Genomic DNA, 18311 nt, shown 5'->3' on the forward strand with positions numbered 1-18311 from the left:
GTCCAATGCATGACCTTTTGACATCACAGCCCATATTTCCCCCACATGTTTCATACCAGCTCTCCAGGAATTTGCACATGCTAGCCATGGAGAAGTATGAAGCCCTACACATAAGAATCCATCACTCCCTTAAACTTTATAACCAACCACTTTTTCCCCCTTTCTGCTCCAAAACCTGAACCTGAAGATATCAACCTCACCTTGCTGTTGGGAAGACAGATTTGAGCCTTGCCCCCTGCCTCCTTGCAATAAAGCTTTTCTCAAAAGCTGGTGCCATAGCATTGGCTTCTATGTGCATCAGGCATCAAGCCCTTTGCTCAGGCATCAAGTCCTTTGCTCCATAACAGAAGTATCTGCCCTTCCAGAGGAGGGAAAAGCTGAGATGGAAGACCAGGGATAGAGTGGGGGAGTGTCCTTAGGAGTCTGTGCCCTTCTCTCCAGGATCCCCCTTCAGGGCATTTTCATTCTGGACAAGCGGAGCTGGACAGGAGTCTCCTCAGTTCCAACCCCCGGAGCTTCCATTGTTCTGCTTCCCATGCTCCCTTCTGCCCTCAGTGCTGACTCCAACCTCCCAGAATCCCCAGTACTGCTCCCTCTACAGGCTGTGGGCCCTAAGTGTCTACCTCTGCCCCAGACCCCAACTTGTCTCTGTTCTTGACCTTTCTTCTCCCTGCCACCCACTTCCCAGAGCATGACTCCAGCTACAAAAGGCTGATCACTCAGACCATCAAAGCTTGCCCCTTCCAGCTGCAACTTCAAGCTGGCCTCTGAGTGGCCGTGCCCATGGGTGGGGACAGGCAGCTCTGGCTTTGTTTTTCCCCCTGTCCTTTTTCACTCTCGCCCTCCTTTTAGTCCTGTTGTCTCTATTTTCTTCCCTAGAAATTCTCCATTTTTATCCATTTCAAGATGCTTTTAAAATGTGTTTCTTCCATGTGTTTATGGAAAGGGGGGATAGAGGTCCCATAATGGACCTCTTCCCTCCTCATGTCCTTCTAGGAAAGCACTTCCACCTGGGAACTGGGCTCTTGCCCTAGCAGGAAATTCTGCACCTCCTTTGTAAGAGTGAGAGCGGAAGGAGGGGCCCTGAGGGGGTGGGGTGTGTGCAAATGAACAGGGAGCCACTTTGCAGGATTTTTTATATTTTACTTTTATTTTTTATTTATCTTTTTATTTTATTTTGAAATATAGTCGATTATCAATGTTGCATTAGATTCAGTTGTACATATACATGTATCTATTCTTTTTCAAATTCTTTTCCTTTTAAGTTGTTACAGAATATTGAGCAGAATTCACTGTGTTATACAGTAGGTCCTTGTTGGTTATCTATCTTAAATATAGTAGTGTGTGTATGTCAAGCCCAAACTCCCTATTTATCCCTCCCCCTTTGGCAACCATAACTTTGTTTTCTAAGTCTGTGACTCTGTTTCTGTTTTGTAGATAAGTTCACTTCCATCAATTTTTTTAAGATTCTGCATATGAGCAATATCCTGTGATATTTGATATTCTCTGTCTGACTTACTTCACTTACTATGATGATCTCCTGTTCCATCCATGTTGCTGCAAATGGCATTATTTCGATTTTTTAATGGCTGAGTAATATTCCATTGTATATATGTACCACATCTTCTTTATCCATTTATCTGTCAAGGGACATTTAGGTTGCTTCCATGTCTTGGCTATTGTAAACAGCATTGCAATGATCATTGGGGTGCGTGTATTCTTTTGAACCATGGTTTTCTCTGGATATATGCCCAGGAGAGGAATGGTTGGATCATATCGTGGCTCTACTTTTAGATTTTTAAGGAACCTTCTCCATAGTGGCTGTACCAATTTACATTCCCACCAACAGCATAGGGAGGGTTCCCTTTTCTCCACACCCTCTCCAGCATGTATTGTTTGTAGACTTTTTGATGATGCCCATTTTGATTGGTTTGAGTTGATGTCTCATTACAGTTTTGATTTACATTTATCTAATAATTAGAAATGTTGAACATCTTTTCATGTGCCTCTGGGCACATATGTCTTCTTTGGAGAAATGTCTACTTAGGTCTTCTGCCCATTATTTGATTGGGTTGTTTGTTTTTTGATATGAGCTACATGAGCTGTTTGATCAATGGAACAGGATAGAAGGCCCAGAAATAAAATCAAGAACCTGTGGTCAATTAATCTACAACAGAGGAGGCAAGAGGATACAATGGAGAAAAGTCTCTTCAATGAACTGTGCTGGCAAAACTGGACAGATATATGTAAAAGAGTGATATTAGAACATTATTTAACACCATATACAAAAATGAACTCCAAATCGATTAAGGACCTAAATGTAAGACCTGATACTATAAACCTCTTAGAGGAAAACATAGGCAGAACACTTTTTGACATAAATCACAGCAATGTCTTTTTTGATCCATCTCCCAGAGTAATGGAAATAAAAACAAAAATAAACAAATGTGACCTAATTAAACTCAAAAGCCTTTGTACAGCAAAGGAAACCATAAACAAAATGAAAAGACAACCCACAGAATGGGAGAAAATATTTGCAAATGATATGACCGACAAAAGAGTAATCTCCAAAATTTACAAATGGTTTGTGGGATTGATGCCTCTCCCAGTCCTGCCTAGTGATGCACCAGGGGGACCCAGTGGTCTCCCAGATCAGGGAGGAGGCAGATAGAAAGGACCCCAAGCCCCCAGCCTCGAGCCCTCTCCTCCTGTTCAGACCCAGGCTTGAGGTGGGGGTATGACTCTGTACTATAGGGCACCCTGTCAGCTCCTTGAGTTCCTTCTGTCTCCCAGTTCCTCTGTCTTGCATCCCCTTCCATGCTCCTGTTGGGGCCTAAGGCAGACCATCCCAAAATGTGCCACAAGGCATATTGATTATTTTGAATTAAAGTTACTTGAGAAACAGCCTGTGCATGGTTAAAAAACCACTCCGACACCCCCTTTCCTCCTGAAAGCAGGAGATAAATAACCCATGTGAAAGTATCTACCCTGTACCAGGAGGATTGAAAGCATCCGTATCACCAGAGTTAAGGAATTCTAGACTATGAAAGATGTACAAACAAACTTTGTTACTTCTTCAGTAGTCTGTTACCCCAAACACAAGCCCCTTTGTTTTGTTAAATCTTCACAAATTGTTTGTCTGAAATGATCTGTAAACAAACAGCCTATTTTGGTCCCTTTGGTCCACTCATAGAGTGGAGTCCCTTTTCTATGAGACCTCTGTGCTTATGAATTAAATGGTTTTTTCCTCCTGTTAATCTATCTTGTGGCAATTTAATTGTTATAACTAATCAGAAGAACCCAAAAGGGGCAGGAGGAAAATTTTCCCATCCTGATACTCCCTTTGATTTCTTTCTGGCTCATTTTGGCCCCCTTCTTTCTTGAAAAACTCAACCCTTCCTCTCTTGGATTTCCCACGCCCAGAGAAACGGGTATGCTCCAATTTTAATGACTAACTCATAGAGGCAGCTCCTGTCCACAGCACCCCCTGACCTGATCCCTTGAGTCAGGCTCATTTGGGACTCCAGAAGGTTGGACCTTGGACTTATGACTCAGAGCATAAGTCAATGAGAGCTCAGAGTCAGAGACCTGCTCCAGGGTCACACCAGGAGACTGTCCTTCTCCCTCATCCTGTGATGACCCAAGAGCCTGTCATCTCTGTCTGAAACCCCTTAGGTCCTCACTTCTGGGTTTGGGGCCACAAGGACCCTCTAGATCGGCTAGCATGTGAGGTAGAGCCACCTATTCCCAAGTCCCCTTCCTCTCTGCAGATGCGGATGTTGGAGCAGTTCCTGGGCACACCAAGTCCTTTAAAGTTTAGGAATGAATGGGTTCCACTCTTCCCAACCCTCACCCCCATAGCTACTTAAAAGACTACTTCAAATGTGGAGAAGTTTAAGGTCATAAATTCTATTTCAGGTGATGATGCAAGAAAATGGGTTCTCTCACATGTCCCAGGAGGAAACATCTTTCAGTCTATTTTGGAAAACAATTTGGCAATGATGTCCAATAGCATTAAAATATATCTATTCCTAGACCCAACAATCTCATTCATGGATATCCATTCCGAGAAAATATTCACTAAGATCACATACAAAGATGATATTGCAAATTTTTTCCTGGTGAGGGGCTGATGAATATGACAGAGTAGGAGGACAGGGAGTTCACCTCTCCCCACAAATACATCAAGAGTACATCTACAAGTGGAACAATTCTTGCAGTGCACCTGCTGAAAACTAGCCGAGAACTTCAGACACCTAAAAGGACAAGAAAGATCCCCACATAATTGCGCAGGATGAAAGAAAGAAAAAGAAAAAAGAAAAACGGAAGTACCCATTGGGGTTGCTGAAGGAGAACAGAGGTTCCCGCATCTAGGGTAGTCCTCCTCAAAAGTGGGGAGATCAGCTGGGACAGGAGGGGTGCTTCAGGAGCTCAGAGGAGAGTGCAGCAACTGGCATATGGCAGGCAAGACAAAGTAAGACTCAAACAGATGGTCTGTGCCACAGCTCTGCATGCTCCAGCCACTGGTGTGGACAGGGGCTGGGTGCTGGAACATGGAGTTTGGAGAGCAGACCAGGAAGAGGACTGGTTTGGCTGTGAAGAGACAGCCTGAGGGAACCAGAGTGTGGAGCTCCGCAAACAGAAATGCTTGTGGAAGAAGTCTGGTCTGTCATAGAAGCAAAGCACCATTGTTGAGTGGTGCACACAGGATGGGGCCGTCATTGCAGATACATTCTCCATGCCCTGGCCCCTGCCTCTGGGGACATTATAAGGGGTTCCCACCCGAGCAGCCTCATGCACCCCAGTCAGTCTTTGCTCCCACCCGCTCCTGCCTGACCGGGCTTGCCTGACCCAGTGAGTTGCTGCCTCAGCCCCTTCCCACCTGGCTGGGCTCCAGCTTTTGCAGCTCTAACTTAACAGCTGTGGGCTTTGGGGACACATACATGTGGAGGTTGGGCCAAGCCAGAGTCTGAGACACCTCCAAGGTACCCACAGCAGGCCCAGCTGCATGATTACTGCAGTCCTGGGATCTGGCTTCAGTGGATCTGTGCGGATGACATGGTGAAAACAATGCCTGAGAGACAGCAGTGCCAGTTGCTGGCATACTCACAGTTAAGGCAGGGCCAAGAGCAGTGCCAACAATGGTATAATTTGTGAGCCTGCCCAATGGGTGAAAGGTGACACAACAGAGGACGCTCACAAGTGAGCAGCTCTAGGGGGTGAACACTCACACAGTGGCTTCTCTCCCAGTTGGAGTACTCCAATCCTGCCTACCTCACACCGAACATCAGAAACACGATCAGAAATAGATCTGGGGAGCTCTACTCCAACAACTAAAGAGCAGACCCTGCCCCTGACAGAGCAGTGAAAACCACAGAGCAAAGGGAAGGTCCCACTCAATATCCAGTGCAGACTCTGGTCACCACAACATCAGTCACACCTCCTATCAAGGGGTTAACGGCCAGCATACAGTAAAGAAAGAGATGGCAGACATCCATACTACAAGCAGCCCTCACACCACACACACACAAAAAAGTAAATCCACTCAAGTTACATAGGGACGTTCCCACATAAAATAACCCTTCAGGGCAGTCCGAGAGTCTGGCATCAGGGTCCAGAAGAAACCCCAGAGCGTTTGGCTTTGAAGGCCATTAAGGCTTGAGTGCAGGAGCTCCACACGGCTGGGGGAAACAGAGACTCCACTGTTGGAGGGCACACACAAGGTCTCACATGCACTGGAACACAGCACAAAGTACCTTGATAGGAACCTGGGACAAACCTACCTAGGTGCCTTAGAGGGTCTACTGAGGATGTAGCTCACAGTGGGCACAAGGAAACTGGTGGCAGAGGCCCCAGGGAATATTGATTGGCGTGAGATCTCCCAGAGGTCCCCATTTCAGCACCAAGACCTGGCACTACACAAGAGCCCTCAGGCTCCAATGCTGGAACACCTCAGGCCTAACAACCAGCAAGATAAGAACACAGAATCGCCCATCAAATGGCTACCTAAAGTTGTACTGAGGTTGTCGCCACGTCAAAACACACCCAGGATACAGACCTGCCCAGTAGAGGGACAAGACCCAACTCCACAGACCAGAGGGCAAGCCCCTGTCCCTCCCAGAAGGAAGCCTTCACAAGCCCATGGATCAACCTCACCCACCAGAAGCAAGAGGAACTATGATCCTGCAGCCTATAGAAAGGAGACCATAAAGACAGAAAGTGAGACAAAATAAGATGACAGAGAAATATGTTGCAGACAAAGGAACAAGATAAAACTGCTGAAGAACAACTAAATGAAGAGGAGCTAAGCAATCTACCTGGAAAAGAGTTCAGAGTCATGAGAGTAAAAACGATTCAAAAATCTCTGAGAAAGAATGGCAGCATAGACCAAGAAGATACAAAAAATGTTTAACAAAGAACTAGAAGACTTAAGAAGAAACATAGATGAATAACCCAACAACTAAAATGAAAAATACACTAGAAGGAATCAATAGCAAAATAACTGAGGCAGAAGAACAAAAAAGAGACCTGGAAGACAGAGAAGTGGAAATCACTGCCAACAAACAGAATAAAGAAAAAAAGAATGAAAAGAAATGAGACAGTCTCAGAGAGCTCTGGGACAACATTAAATGCACTAGCATTCACTTTATAGGGGTCCCAGAAGGAGAAGGGAAAGAGAAAGGGCCTGAGAACATATTTGAAGGGATTATAGATGAAAACTTCCTTAACATTAGAAAGGAAACACTCACTCAAGTCCAGGAAGTGCACAGAGTCCCATACAAAATAAATTCAAGGAGGAACACACCAAGACACATATTAACCAAACACTGACAAAAATTAAATACAAAGAAAAATATTAAGAGCAACAAGTGAAAAGGAAAAAATACATACAAGGGAATCCCCATAAGGTTATCAGATGATTTTCCGGAGGTAACTCTGTAGGCCAGAAGGCATGATATATTTAAAGTGATGAAAGGGGAAAACCTACAGCCAAGAATATGCTACCCAGCAAGGCTCTCATTCAGATTCGATGGGGAAACGAGAAGTTTTACAGACAAGCAAAATGTCAGAGAATTCAGCACTACCAAACCAGCCTTACAACAAATGCTGAAGGAAATTCTTTAGGTGGTAAAAAAAAACAAAAACGAGGCCACAACTAGAAACAATAAAATCACAAATAGGGACGCTCACTGGTAAAGGCAAACATACAGTAAAAGTAGGAAATCATCCACACCGAAATATGATATCAAAACGAGCAACCATGAGGAGAGTACCAATGCAGTAAATGGGAAATGTATTTCAAATTAAGAGACCAACAATTTAAAACAACATTGTGTGTGTGTGTGTGTGTGTATATATATATATATATATATATATATGTATGTATGTATATATATATATATATATATATATATATATATATAGACTGTTATGTCAAAACCTAATGGGAACTGCAAACCAAAAAACTACAATAGATAAACACAGATCAGAAAAAGAAAAAGCAACCCAAAACAGAACACTAAAAATAGTCATCAAATCACATGAGAAGAGAACAAAAGAGGAAGACAAGAAAAAAGACCTCCAGAAACAAATCCAAAATAATTAAGAAAATGGCAGTAAGAACATATATATCAACAATTACCTTAAATGTAAATGGATTCAATGCTGGAACCAAAAGACATAGACTGGATGATTGGATACAAAAACAAGACCCGTATATATGCTGTCTACCAAAGACCTGCTTCAGATTTAGGGACACATAAAATCTGAACGTGAGGGGATAGAAAAAGGTATTCCACGCAAATGAAACTCTAAAGAAAACTGGATAGCAGTACTCATATCAGACAAAATAGACTTTAAAATAAAGACTGTTACAAGAGATAAGGAAGGGCACTACATAATGATCAAGAGATCAATCCAAGAAGAAGATATAACAATTGTAAATATATACGCACCCAACATAGGAGCCCCTCAATATATAACACAAATTCTAACAGACTTAAAAGCGGAAATCAACAGTAACAATATTGTGGGACTTTAACACCCCACTTACAACAATGGACAAATCATTCAGGCAGAAAATCAATGAGGAAACACGGGCTTTAAATGACACATTTCACCAGATGAATTTAACTAATATTTATAGAACATTCCACCCGAAAGCAGCAGAATACATTTTCTTCTCAAGTGCACATGGAGCATTCCCCCAGATAGATCACATCTTGGACCACAAATCAAGCCTTGGTAAATTAAAGAAAATTGAAATCATATCAAGTGTCTTTTCCAACTACAACACTATGAGATTAGAAATCAACTACAAGAAATAAACTGTGAAAAACACAAACACGTGGAGGCTAAACAGTATGTTACTAAACAAACAAAGGATCAGTGAAGAAACCAAGAGGAAATTAAAAAATACCTAGAGACAAATGAAAATGAAAACATGATGATCCAAAACCTATGGAACAAAGCAAAAGCAGTTCTAAGAGGGAAGTTTATAGCAATACAATCTTACGTCAGGAAACAATAAAAGTCTCAAACAACCTAAAGTCACACCTAAAGCAACTAGAGAAAGAGGAACAAACAAAACCCAAAGTTAGTAGGAAGAAAGAAATCATAAAGATCAGAGCAGAAATAAATGAAATAGAGATGAAGAAAACAATAGAAAAGATTAATGAAACTAAAAGCTGGTTCTTTGAAAAGATAAAAAATTGATAAACCTTTCACCAAACTCATCAAGAAAAAAAAGGAAGAGGGCTCAAATCAATAAAATTAGAAATGAAAAAGGAGGAGTTACAATGGACACCACAGAAATACAAAGGATTATAAGAGACTACTACAAGTAACTATATGCCAATGAAATAGGCAACCTAGAAGAAATGGACAAATTCTCAGAAAGGTACAATCAACACTGAACCAGGAAGAAACAGAAAATATGAACAGACCAATCACACATACTAAAATCAAAACTGTGATTTTAAAATTTCCCACAAAAAAAGTCCAGGACTAGATGGCTTCACAGGCGAATTCTATCAAATATTTAGAGAAGAGCTAACACCCATACTTCCGAAACTCTTGCCAAAAATTTCAGAGGAAGGAAGACTCCTAAGTTCATTCTATGAGGCCATCACCACCCTGATTCCAAAACCAGACGAAGATACCGCAGAAAAAGAAAATTACAAGCCAATATCAATGACCAACATAGTTGCAAAACCCCTCAAAACATACTAGCAAACTGAATACAACAATACATTGAAAGGTTCACACACCCTGCAAGCGAGATGTATCCCAGGGATACAAGGATTTTTCAATATCCACAAATCAATCAGTGTGATACACCACATTAACACACTGAAGTTAAAAAACCATATTATCATCTCAATAGATGTAGAAAAAAGCTTTTCAAAAACTCATCGCCCATTTATGATAAAAACTCTCCAGGAAGTGGGCATAGAGGGAACCTATCTCAACATAATAAAGCTTATATGTGACAAACACACAGCTAACATCATTCTCAACAGTGAAAAACTGAAAGCATTTCCTCTAGGATCAGGAACAAGACAAAGATGTCCACTCTCGCCACTTTTATTCAACATAGTTTTGGAAGTTCTAGCCATGGCAATCAGAGAAGAAAAAGAAATAAAAGCAATCCAAATTGTAAAAGAAGAATTACAACTATCACTATTTGAAGATGATATGACAGTATACATAAAAATCCTGAAGATGCTACCAGAAAACAACTAGAGCTTGTCAATGAATTTGGTAATGTTGCAGGATACAAAACTAATTCACAGAAATGACTTGCATTCCTACACACTAACAACGAAAAGTCTGAAAGGGAAATTAGGGTAACAATCCCATTTTCCACCACATCGAAAAGAATAAGATACCTAGAAGTAAACCTACCTAATGAGGCAAAAGACCCGTACTCTGAAAACTATAAGATGCTGATGAAAGAAATCAAAGATGACACAAACAGATGGAAAGATATACCATGTTCTTGGATTGGAAGAATCAATACACTGAAAATGACTATACTACCCAAAGCAATCTACAGATTCAATGCAATGCCTATCCAATTACCAATGGCATTTTTCACAGAACTGGAGCAAAAATTTTCACAATTTTTATGGAAACACAAAAGACCCCAAATAGCAAAAGCCATCTTGAGAAAGAAAAACGGAGTTGGAGGAATCAGGCTCCCTGACTTCAGACTATACTACAAAGCGACAGTAATCAAAACAGTATAGTGCTGACACAAAAACAGAGATATAGCTCAATGGAACAAGATAGAAAGTCCAGAGATAAACCCATGCACCTATGGTCACCTAATCTATGACAAAGGAGGCAAGAATATACGATGGAGAAAAGACAGTCTCTTCCATAAGCTGTGCTGGGAAAACTGGACAGCTACATGTAAAAGAATGAAATTAGAACACTCTCTAACACCATACACAAAAATAAACTCAAAATGGATTAAAGACCTAAATGTAAGACCAGATACTCTAAAATTCTTAGAAAAGGCATAAAATAGGCAGAACACTCTCTGACATAAATTACAGCAATATCTTTTTCTTCAGCAATATCTTTTTAAATCTACCTCCTAGAGTAATGTAAATAAAAACAGAAATAAAACATGGGACCTAATTATACTTAAAAGCTTTTGAACAGCAAACGAAAACATAAACAAAACAAAAATACAGCCCTCAGAATGGTAGGAAATATTTGCAAATGAAGCAAATGACAAGAGATTAATCTCCAAAATATACAAACTGCTCATGTAGCTCAATATCAAACAACAAACCCAATCAAAAAATGGGCAGGAGATCTAAATAGACATTTCTCCAAAGAAGACATACAGATGACCAACAAACACATGAAAAGATGCTCAACATCACTAATTATTAGAGAAATGCAAGTCAAAACTACAATGAGGTATCACCTTACACCGGTCAGAATGGCCATTCATCAAAAATTCTACAAACAATAAATGCTGGAGAGGATGTGGAGAAAAGGAACCCCTCTTGCACTGTTGGTGGGAATGTAAATTGGAACAAACATTATGAAGAACAGTATGGAGGCTCTTCAAAAAACTAAATATAGAACTACCATATGATCCAGCAATCCTACTCCTGGGCGTATATCTGGAGAAAACCATAATTCAAAAAGATACATGAACTCCAATGTTCATTGCAGCACTAGTTACAATAGCCAGGCCATGGAGGCAACATAAATATCCATCAACCAAGAAATGGGTAAAGAAGATGTGGTACATATATACAGTGGAATTATTGGCCATAAATTGAATGAAATAATGCCATTTGCAGTAAACTTGGATGGACCCAGAGATTATCATACTAAATGAAGTAAGTCAGACAGAAAAAGACAAGTATCATATGATATCACTTATATGTGTAATCTAATAACAAATGATACAAGTGAACTTATTTACAAAGTAGAAAAAGACTCACAGATCTCGAAATCAAACTTATGGTTACCAAAGGGGGAAAATGGGGGAAAATGATAAATTAGGAGATTGGTCTTAACATATACAGACTACTACATATAAAATACATAACTAATAAGGGCCTACAGTGCAGCACGGGGAACTATCTGCAATACTTTGTAATAATCTATATGGGAAAATAATCTGAAAAAGAAGGGATATGTGTATTTGTATAATTGGTTCACTTTGCTCTACACCTGAAACTAACACATCATTGTAAAGCAACTATACTCCAATAAAAATTTTAAAAACTAGTGAGTACACTGCAGCTTCATTCCACATGGATTAGGGCCTCAGAGTCAGCATTAGAGTTTATAGGGTCTGGGGAATAGGGTTCTGGTGAGGACCCTAATGTTAGGGCTGGAGTTAAGGTTGGGGTAATGCCTCAAGGTTAGCACATTTTAGATTTAAGAATTAGGGTTAGAGTTTGGATTGATACCTTAGGGCTAGGTGACCATCAGGATTAGGATCTTGAAAGGAACGATCCCTATCCGCTCTCACAGAAGAGCTCTTAGATGTGTTGTTAAGGAAGAAAAACAAGATACACAAAAGTGCATATTTTATAATCCCATTTTTGTAAAACTAATGGTACCAAATTTTTCTGTGTTCCATTTATGTTTATACATGTACATTCATAGGAGAATATCATTAACATTGGATAAAGGCAGGGAGTGGAGGGAAAAAGACTTTTAACTGCATTTACAAAGAAGGGGTACCCACCTCTTTTGACCCCACTGATCTAATAGGGAAAGAACATTGGCTTCCGTTTTCTGCTTGGCTCCTGTCCACCTTTCCATATCCAGTCACTTGTCTGTGGACACCTTCATTTACAAGATGATGAATACAAATGATATCCACATCTGTAGGAAAGAGGCAGACCCTGCCTTTTATGGCCACAAGAGGCAAAATAGAATACAAAACACAAACTGCAAATATCTCTGACAATAAACCTATGGCCTCTGAGAGAAGAGTCTCACATACGTGGTCAGGGTATCATCTTTGCAGCAGACCATGCTGAAGTGGAAGCAGTGGATGTGCCTACCCCAGGTCAGCACTTGTCTCAACCAGGAGGCTGCCGCTCCATAAGCCCATGGTCTCTTAAGTTATGCTAGACACTCCCCTTGCACTTAAGCCTGTGAAATTTGGCACGTGTCCCCTGAATCACCTATCATACCTTGAGGCCCTGAGCCAGCCTGCTGTGTATCTGTCTGACCTTTGATAGGGGAAGGAAAAGGAGTCTTGACCATAGCCAACCTTCTTAGTACCCTGGTGCTGCCATCCCCTGATGCTCAGCATCGGCTGTAGGAAACAAATGCCAGGCTTCAACCCTAAGCAGCAAGGGTCATATTTTGCCTGTCCAGTGTCTATCATTCCACAATCAGTGACTCCCTCCCAGGGAAGTCTGCTGTGGGAATTCCTCCTCCTCCATGGGCTCCATGAAGGGGCCCATACGGGATGGTTAGGGTGGGATCACTTTTCTCTCCACCTAACACTAGGTTCTCTTTCCCTGTCCCAATCTAGAACAGTGTAGTCTTCCTCTGGCACTGGCCTCACAGAGCCCTCTGCTCCAGTGTTAATGTCCCTTCTTGCCTCAGCCTTCTCCTCCTCATTTAGGACTTATCTCTGATTCAGGTCTCAGGCCCCTATTCTCTTAAACAGTTGAAGCTCTGCCCCGGCTCTCACTATTCTAGAATAGGAAACTAAATTGGATTTGATAAAGCTGGTGATGGAGAAGATGAGTGGCTGGAAGTGGCATGGGAAGACAGGTGAAATCTGAGGGGAAAAGAAACAAGAGAGAAGGAGGAGTGTGTGTGCAGGACAGTGGATTGGCATCTGTCCTTGACCTGGTCTCATGTATCTGACTTGAGCACTTATGTAGAGAGGGAGGTCAGAGGTTGAAGTTGATGGTGCCACTGACGAGGGGTTTCATGATGCTCTGCACACACAGGCGCTTCAGTGGCACGACACAGAGAGTGTTCCGGAAGGAGGAAGGGGTGCTTCCCTCAAGCTTTGCATGGAAACTGGAACTGCTTGTGGATCCTTGGGATATGAAGGGTTGAGGAGCGTCCTGTGCCAGCACCTGAGCTGAAACATGAGCATTCTCATGACAGTCAAGTGAAGCAGGAGGATTCTCTAAGGGGGGACAGATGTAGTCAACAGAGGGGGGAAGTAGTCATAAGAAGAGATAAAATGTACCAATCCCTTAAATATATGTCACACATGACAGTTAGCACTTTTTTAATCTTATTTATCTTATTTATGTTTATGATTATCTTATTTATGTATAAAACTGAGCCTATATGGAATGTGATATTGCACTACAAGAACAGGGTAAAGCCTAGGTGCTCGTGTTTGAGGGTCAGCTCCTATGCAGATGAGTCATGATGTCACCATTCTCAAGTTATTTGATTGCTCAGGTCTTAGCTCCATCATCTGTAAAAGACAAAAATAGTTGTGATTACATGAAGAAGAATAAAAGGGATAATAAATGCAAAGCACTTGACATCATAGAGGACTTATATAAACACAGTTTAACTCTCACTTATGATTATCTCCATTTTATCTGTAAGTAAACAGAGGATCAATACCTCACCCAAGACACATACTGGAGTGTACAAGTACACATTTGAATGACTGACCCTGAAACAAGAACAGAAAGTCTTATCCTTGAAGATGCATTGCCCAACAGACTCAAAACTTACAGTGCTTAATATCAAAGTGGTGAGGTGATTAATGTATCAATCCAAAAACTTTGTACCTATCCATATTATCTTTCAAAAGTAAGTGCCAGAGACCTTCAAGATGGTGGAGGAGTAAGACATGGAGATCACCTTCCTCCCCACAAATACATCAGAAATACATCTACATGTGGAACTCCTACAGAACACTTACTGAATGCTGGCAGAAGACCTCAGAATTCCCAAAAGGGAACAGATGCCCTCAGGCGACCTACACTCAGAGGCGGGGCCAAATCCAAAGCTGAACCCCAGGAGCTGTGCAAAGAAGAGAAAGGGAAATTTCTCCCAGCAGCCTTGTGGATTAAATCTCCACAATCATCTTGATGTACCCTGCATCTGTGCAATACCTGAATAGACAATGAATCATCCCAAAATTGAGGCAGTGGACGTTTGGAGCAACTGTAGACTTGGCGTTTGCTATATGCGACTCACTTGTTTTTGGTTTTATGTTTATCTTAGTTTAGTATTTAGAGTTTATTATCACTGGTAGATTTCTTTATTGATTTGGTTGCTCTCTTCTCTTTTTTTATATGTTTATATGTATATTTTTCCTTTTTCTCTTTTTGTGAGTGTGTATCTGTATGGTTCTTTGTGTGATTTTGTCTGCGTATTTTGGGTTTTCTATAGTAGAGTTTTTAGCACTTGTTATTATTGTTGGATTTATTTTCTGGTTTGGTTGCTCACTTCTTTCTTTCTTTTTTCTATTTTTTAATTACTTTTTAAATTTTAATAATTTTTTAATTTTTATTTTAATAACTTTATTTCTTTTTATTTAATTAATTAATTTATTTATATATTTATTTTCTCTCCCTTTTCTTCTGAGCCGTGTGGCTAACAGGATCTTGGTGCTCCAGCTGGGTGTCAGGTCTGTGCCTCTGGGGTGGGAGTGCCGAGTTCAGGATATTGGTTCACAAGAGCTCTCCCAGCCCCACATAATATCAAACGGTGAAAGCAATTAGAAATTGAGGAAAGTATATCATCTCCTACCTTAGCGATATCAGAACTACAAGAAAATACCACAAACAATTTCATGCCAACAAATTCTATGACTTAGATGAAGTAGGCAAAGTCCCCAGAAAGCCACAAATTATTGAAACTGACTCAAGTAGAATTAGAAAAGCTTAGACCTCTAACAGGAGACTGAATTAGTAAATGAAAATTTTCCCATAAAGAAAAACCCAGAGCCAAATGGCTTCATTGGTGAATCCTCCCAAATATTTTAAGAATAAATTGTACCAATCCTTCTAGAAATTATTCCACAAGTAGAGGAGGGAAGGAAGCTTTCCAAACTCATTTTGCATGGGCAGTATTAACCTGATACCAAAACCAGACAAAGGTATCACAAGAAAACAAATTTCAGACCAGCATCGCTCATACAGACACAAAAATACTCAAAAAATGTAAGCAAACTTTATTCCACAAAGAGTGTTTTACTTTGCAAATTAAAATCAACCAGGTTGTTGGAGGAACCTTAAATGGAATGCAGACTATGACAAATGAATCTAAGTGCGGTATAAATTGATTACAGAACCTCGCTGCAGGGTTGCTGAAAGGAGCTAAACCAAGTAACTTTTAAAAGCAGTGTTTGCCTGGATGCTGCAAGGCTAAATACAGAAAGAATTGTACACAAACACTTCGGTAAGTTGCTCACAGGGTTGGAAATTGTGAAACTATGTGCATTCTTAATTGAACAAATAAGTAAATATACTGTAGACAATTAAACCAGGTTTCTCTGGAGAAACTGTTGAAGAAGTTACACAAAAGCAAAGGGGAACATTTCTAAAATGAACCCTGGTTCTACACTATATAAGAGTCTGAGGTATCAGTGTGAACTCATTTACACACACACACACACACGGATGCATACACACTCACAGAAGCATAGAGAAATACAGAAATATATGTAAGTGTGTGTAAATGGGAACATATGTTTCCAGTTCTGCCTGCTGAGAGGACCTAGGAAAAAAAAATACTCCCTAGTAGCCATGAGCACACCGAAATACCCAGATTTTGTTTTCTAAATTCCTTCTCCAATAAAAGGAACCAAAGCTCCTTGGAAAAGTAGTCGACTCCAGAACTGGGGCAGGTAAAATACAAGATAACCCTGGAGCATCTTGTGGGGCTAGACAGTAAATAAATCCTTGGGAAAAGCGGGGAGGAAGATGTAGCCATGTTAAAAGGACTCAGTATCTGATCTGAGAGAATTCAAAATGGTCAAATCTGGAACAATGTGAGCAGCAAAATTAACAGGGATAATAATAGATATAGCCCAAGTAAAAAAATAAATATTGATGGGTCCATACAGATATAAATGACTGAATAAATAAATAAATGCAGAGAACTCTTCCTTAGAGAAGAATTCTAATTAAATGTAGAAGAACAAGAGAGGCAGAAAATCACCATTAGAACACCACACTGATAATTGCTGCAGGCAAGATCCACTGGTGATGGCAAAATTAGTGGTGAAAGTTTAAGGATAAACAGGAGTTTTGGGTATAGCATCAAAGTAAGACTCACTTAAATATGTATTACATAGGGAGAAATAGTAACTACTCAGTGGAGAACGCTGGCAGATTCCACCTTAATCAGGTGATCAAGATGAATATTTCCCATATGCTGAGAAGGATACATCACCTACGTGGGATTTTTTCTTGAAAATCCATAACCTCAATGTACTCATGAGAAAACAGCAGACAAATCCAAATTGGAGAAAATTCTACAAAATACCTAACTGGTACTCTTCAAATGTATATAGGTCACAAAAGATCTTAAGATAGAAAAATGGTCACACTTTGGAGGAGACTAAGGAGACATGACAACTAAATGAAATGTGGGATTCTGGACTGATACAGGTACAGGGAGAAAATTTTACTGGAAAAATGGGGAAATCCCATTAAAGTCTGAAGTTTAGCTAATAGCACTGTAACAGTGTTAATTACCTGGTTTCAATAACTGCTCTGTAAGATGTTAACTTTAGGAGAAGCTAGATGAAGACTAGTTGGGGATCTCTGTACTATCCTGTAAGTCTAAAATTATATCATATTTAAAATTTTTTTTAAAGACTATAGTTGTCACAAGTCATTTCCTAACATACACTAGGCATGATCCAGCCCATAGTGAGGTCAGGTAGGCAGGTGACCAGCAGAGAGAGAAAAGGCAAGTGCCTTTCCAAAACACAGAAATCAGGACTCAGCATCTAGAGGGGTAAAGCGGTTCCAGATTTCCCAGCTGGGCCACAGAAAACCTGAAAAGTTAAAAGTATGGCCACTCATACAAGCCAATTCTTCCTCCACTGTGAATTCAAAGAGCAAAGATAGGAATAGTTGATAAATTAGCAAAAAGTCATATATGTATTCAAGATATATTATTATATGTAATGTAATGTAATATTATATATGAATGGATAAAGGAGATGTACATATATACAATGGCATATTACTCAGCCATAAAAAGGAATGAAATTGGGTCATTTGTACAGATGTAGATAGACCTAGAGACTGTCATACAGAGTGAAGTAAGTCAGAAAGAGAAAAACAAATAGCGTCTATTAAAGCATACATGTGGAATCTGGAAAAATGGTACAGATGAACCTGCTTGCAAGGCAGAAACAGAGACACCGATGTAGAAAACAACGGTATGGACACCAAGGGGGAGGGTGAGTGGGATGAATTGGGAGACTGGGATTGACATATACACTAATATGTATAAAATAGATAAAACTAGATAACTAATGAAAAAATAGATAACTAACCTATAGCACAGGGAACTCTACTTAATGCTCTTTGGTGACCTAAATGTGAAGGAAATCCAAAAAAGAGGGGATATATGTATACATATAGCTGATTCACTTCCCTGTACAGCAGAAACTAACACAATATTGTAAAGCAACTATACTCCAATAAATACAAATAAAAAGCAATGAATATGTGAGAAAAATAACAAATGTTATAATTCTAATAAAATAAAATATGTAAAATTTAAAAAATACGTATTCTATACATAATGTATTAAACATGTATATGTATACGCTATAAAAATGTAATATGCACTGTTATACATATTACATA

This window comes from Mesoplodon bidens (genome assembly GCF_964165515.1).
Source record: "Mesoplodon bidens genome assembly, chromosome: 4".
Classification (NCBI taxonomy): Eukaryota; Metazoa; Chordata; class Mammalia; order Artiodactyla; family Ziphiidae; genus Mesoplodon; species Mesoplodon bidens.